Source organism: Chanos chanos, chromosome 7 (genome assembly GCF_902362185.1).
Source record: "Chanos chanos chromosome 7, fChaCha1.1, whole genome shotgun sequence".
NCBI lineage: Eukaryota > Metazoa > Chordata > Actinopteri > Gonorynchiformes > Chanidae > Chanos > Chanos chanos.
The window spans coordinates 14,850,144-14,855,741 of NC_044501.1; the positions used below are offsets into that span (position 1 = coordinate 14,850,144).

Here is a 5,598-nt window from a genome sequence, read left to right on the forward strand (position 1 = left end):
CATTCAGACATAAATAATATCAGTCACATTCCTTTCTACTGAGTTTACAAAAAAACACCGCCACCATACTACACTCAGGACTCAACCAAACTTTAACACTGCTGACTTACAGAAAAAAGCATTTGGTGATACATTTCTATACAGCTAAACGATTCACTATGTGTAAAGCCGAAACACAGCGTCTACACACACACACACACACACACAGACACACCCTTATTATACAATCCAAAAGTCTTTTAGGTGGAGTTCATGGCTTGTTGCGAAGCATTGAGTCATTCCACAAATATCCATAGACAAGAATGTTGGTAGAAATCCTGCGATTCAGCAAATGACAGATCAGTTCAGAAAACATTCTCCAGTTCAGAAAGGATGCAGTCAGCAGTAATTTCTCAAAATCCAGAATGAGGAATCTGCCATTACTGAGCTGCGCTCACAGCTGTGCTCAGAATCAAATACAATGATGACAGTTACACAAGTGATCCGTCAGTTAGAGATGAAGCACAACTTGCCAATTTAAGTCTGTAACACTGTAGCAGGATTGAAGGTCTAAAGTGTTCCAGCTGATTATTTCCTTTTCCTGTTCAATTCAATATCATTGTTAATGTATCTATGAAAGTGCTGTGGGAAAACGAGGCTTTACATCGCTAAATTCTAGAAGAGAGAACTTAGTCAATAGGCTATATACTAAATGCGCATTAAGATACTTAGTCATTGGCTTGGATCCACAGATCAAAGGCATTACACATAAATATGATAGGTTTGGTCCCATCTCTCAGTTAGGTGTCCTTAATAATGTTTTTTTGTTAATGTTTTTAAAAAGCTTTATGCACAATATTGTCACAAATAAAATTCACTGCTGATTAAAATATAAAAGATGAACCTAACATATAGCAATCTGTACAGGCAGGGTAAGGCTGAAATTTCATCTTTTGGAAACAGGATATTAATCTACATGTACAGCTATTAAGGGACCTAATGAAAAGTGGTACCATACCTTACCACTAAAATTTGGGTTAGTATTTACTTTGTGTGTTGTACAGAAAAAAAGAGTCATCCTGCAGCACAGCAACTGTTCTGTAGCAGACAAAAGAATATTGCTTCTTGCATTTCTTTTTCCTTCAGGATGAGATGACTTTGGGTAAGACGTGATCAGTAAACTTCTTCTACAGGTGGGAACCTAGGATGCCCAGAATAAGGGAGAAAAATGGAAGAGAGAAAGACAAAATTATATTAATGAAGTTATATAAATAAAGTAATAATTATAATTATATTGTATTAATATACTTATAGTCTTTACCTTATTAATAATAATTACATTATATTAATAAAGTTATAATTATGTTGATAAATTTATGAACACACTGAGGGGTAAGATAGTAACACACAGTCATGTTTGGACATGTTATGACTGGACTATGCCATGCTATGCCACATTATACCAGAGATGCCAGAATTGACTAATATTTTCATAATCATGCTCCACTGCCTCATCACCACTGGAACAGACAGTGTCCACTATATCTTCAGTAGGCTTTTCATTTAATGCAGTGCAATACACAATAGTCTCAACCAGGGAAATTATTTAAAGAATATTTGGAAAAAGAAAAAAAAATATATATATATACATATATGTATATATATATATTGAAAATGTGTTGTTTGCCTGTGTCATCTCCTGGCTGGCCCACATAGATATTTTTATTCCCATGTGGTCTAGCACCTTTATAAACAACCAGGCCATATCAATAAGAACTTGCTTTTATCAGATCTCTTAATATCAAAAATAAGACTTAGATAAAAAACTGATTGCATTTTTTTGCCTCATTTGGAAGTTGCTTTGGATAAAAGTATCTGCTGAATTAATAATGTAAAACTGCTGGGGTCGCTCACATCTGGACTAGCACCTTCAAAATCAACCAGAATCATATAAACTTCATTTTTACCTGACCTTTTAATATCAGTGATAAAACTAAAAGTGTATTGATGAATAACTGGGCTCCTACATGCATAGTCTACAGAAGTGCAGGCTGGTAACATATCCTGTCTAAAATGACAGTCTTATAAGTTGAATGAACTCTTTGCCATAAATGCCACATTCAGTGACTGCTGGACCACTTACCTTCATTTCCTGACGTATCTTCATTATTTTCTGGCCTATTTTCCTCTATTGAAAAAGGCAGATGAAAGTAAGACAGAATTTAAAATTGAATGATTTTTTTTTAAAGAGAATGCTACAGAATGGATTTGTGAGATTTGTACAAGAATTGTAACAAGTCTTTTCTTTGTACATTGTTTATCTCACCTGGTTTGGCCTCTCCATTTGTCGATTCCACCTGATTCAGGAGTCTACCTGATTCAGCATCAGGTTCAAGATCAGGATTCACTTGATCATCATCCTTGCGGTGAGTACTTGTTGCCTCTTCATCATCAATAGTGTTAACACAAATACAGAGTGACATTTCCAACGCTTGCATTTCACATTTTATCATATCCTTGCAGTGTTGATATTGCGAGCAGTGCAGTATTTTTAAACATTTTACAGATGATAGATTCAATTTCTTACTATGAACAACATTTATTGTTCTATTGTAACTATATATCAGGCCTGGGGCATCACAGAGCAGACAGATATTAGTCATCAACATCTAGTGAGCTGTGTAAGCAGCACAAAATAGGCCCCATTTCCCAAACACAACAGAGTTTTAACTGTCTTATATGACCTTACGTAAAATAATAATGACTGAATTTTAACAATCTAAAATGACCTTATACTAAATGATAATGGCTAAGCCTGAGCAGTATTGGCACTCACGAAGTTTTAAAAGCTTTTTGAAGCACTGAACACTGATTATATTTTTGCCTCACTTAGAAGTTGCTGTGGACAAAATTGTCTGCTAAATGAAAAAATGTAAACGAATAAATGCAAAATTGCCTCCTGCAAGAACATTCTTAACGAGTGTTGGTTAGAAATATCTTATAAGTTGAATGAACTCATTGTCATATATGCCACATTCAGTAACTGCTGAACCACTTACCTTCATTTCCTCCCAAACCTGCATCATTTCCAGGCCCATTTTCCGCTATTAGAAAAAGGCAGATGAGATCAAGACAGAATTTAAAAATTTCAGCTTTGCATTTTAAATCTCATCACAACTCTGCTAATGAATGTATTTAAGAGAATGCTTTTGGATTGTTGACATTTGTAGCAGAATTTTAACAACGCTTTTCTTTGTACACTGTTTATCTCACCTTTTTTGTTCTCTGCATTTTCAGATGTCTGCGGATCTGATTTCCCAGGATGCCCTTAAACATCAACCAAAGGTGGAGATAAATACTTGCTGCCTTTCAATCATCAATAGTGTTAACACAAATACAGAGTGACACATCTTCAATGCTTGCATTTCACATTTTATCATATCCTTGCAGTGCTGATATTGCTAGTGAAGCAGTATTTTTAAACATTTTACGGACGATAGATTTATATAGAACATTGGATTTCTTACTATGAACAACTACCCTTCACCCTAAAATGTTCACACAGTCCTTTGCTTTCTATTAATCTTGCTTCATTTCGTCCTTTGGCACCTTAATAATCAACAAACCACAGGAAAAAATCCCTCTCACACATAGTGTTGCAGTGCAAATACTGACTGCTTGTGAAATACTTGTCTGTGGTGGGAAAGCCAGCTGTTTATATTGAGAATTTCAAACAGTGGTTTTGAAAACATTAAACAGCACTTAACTGAGACTTTCAGCCTTGTTTTGTGATAAAGATTTAATCTGATATGTTGTATAGTTGATGCGGCTGAAACATCATTTCTTGTTTGTGAGACTGTATACCAGGCCTGGGGCTTCACAGAACAGACAGACATTAGCCAGTCATCAACATCTAGGCCCTGTTTACACCTTGCATTAAGATCCGATTTTGGTGATCACAAGTGGACGTCTCTAAGTACGTCCGTTTACACCTGGCTTTAGAATCCGTGTCTTGAATGACCACTTGAGATCAGATCTCACTTCCTCACAATATATGCAAATAAAAACGTAAATAATTTCCAACATGTTACCCCTTTTACTTTATTTCACGTTTGCTTTTTTAAATTAGAAATAGTGCTTATGACATGTGAGATGTCAGACAAATTTAGTGATCATTGATCACTGTTTTGGGACATTAAGGCACGTTAAGCTGTTTCCGTATACTGGGCGTCAGTGGAGAGGAAAACGCTTAACATGAGATAACGACCATACTCATAGGATTTAGGTTTAGATTTTTTGACAGGAGGAGGCGTTTCTAACAAGAGATGTCCAAGAGAAATTTGGTGATCCTCAATCGCAGTTTTGGAACATTAAGCCGCGTTAAGCTTTTTCACGTTAAACGTTGTTTTGTTTTTAATCAATGGAAGGCATCAATGCACTTACCGTGCCTAGTCTGTCAGAAATTAAAATAAGAAGAAGAAGAAGAAGAAGAAGAAGAAGAAATCAAAACTATATCCATTTTGCCTGTTGTTGCCTGTTGTCACAATTTGGCAATTTAAAATGACGCCAAACGGGTGAGCGAATATGTAGGTTACATATGCGAATGAGTTCGTCGCCTACTTCAGCGTAAGCAGAGGACGTCAGTTGAGTATGCGGTCGTTCAATGTGGTCGAGTTCACATTTGCGTTTACTCAGCTATAAGAATGTGGTCATATGCGATCCAAACCACCTCTGAATATGGTCTGACTGATCGAATCTCGATGCAACCTCAATGCGCATTGGATGCGTTTACACCTGTACTTTTGAGCTGTCCACTTGTGATCAGATCACCAAAATCGTATCTTAATACAAGGAGTAAACAGGGCCCTAGTGAGCTGTGTAAGCAGCACATAATAGGCCCCATTTCCTAAACATAACTGAGTTTTAACTGTGTGATATGACCTTATGTAAAATGATATTGCCTAAGCTTGAGCAGTATTGGCACTCATGTAATTTTAAAAGCTTGTTAACATTGATTAACTAATTAAATAAATGCAGATCCTGGCTGTAAATGAAACAGAGACTAATCATGTCAGGAATTAGATACCCCAAAACACAAAGAAGGGTGAACATACACATAGGACTAATAGTCTCAGCCAGGGCAATTATTTAAAGAATATTTGTAAATAAAAGAAAAAAAAATGTTTACTTGTGTCATCTCCTGACTGGCCTACATTGTTGCTTTCATTCCCATGTGGACCAGCACCTTTATAAACAATCAGAGGCCATATCAATAAGAACGTGCTTTTATCAGATCTCTTAATATCAAAAATAAGACTTATAAAAAAAAAACTGATTGCATTTTTTGCCTCATTTGGAAGTTGCTTTGGATAAAAGTATCTGCTGAATTAATAAATTGAAAACTGCTGGGGTTGCTCACATCTGGACTAGCACCTTCAAAATCAACCAGAATCATATAAACTTCATTTTACCTGACCTTTTAATATCAGTGATAAAACTAAAAGTGTATTGATGAAAAACTGGGCTCCTACATGCATAGTCTACAGAAGTGCAGGCTGGTAACATATCCTGTCTAAAATGACAGTCTTATAAGTTGAATGAACTCTTTGCCATAAATGC

General features: G+C 35.9%; 1 long non-coding RNA gene across 1 annotated transcript; it reads right to left on the reverse strand.

Moving 5' to 3' along the window:
* Positions 1-207: 207 nt before the first annotated feature.
* On the reverse strand, positions 208-5,230 carry LOC115817041 (uncharacterized). The gene is made up of 6 exons (XR_004025420.1): positions 5,168-5,230; positions 3,253-3,306; positions 3,039-3,083; positions 2,306-2,422; positions 2,123-2,167; positions 208-1,180 (listed from the first exon to the last, which is right to left on the reverse strand). It is a non-coding gene; the product is annotated as an uncharacterized LOC115817041 (long non-coding RNA).
* Between the last annotated feature and the right edge of the window lie 368 nt (positions 5,231-5,598).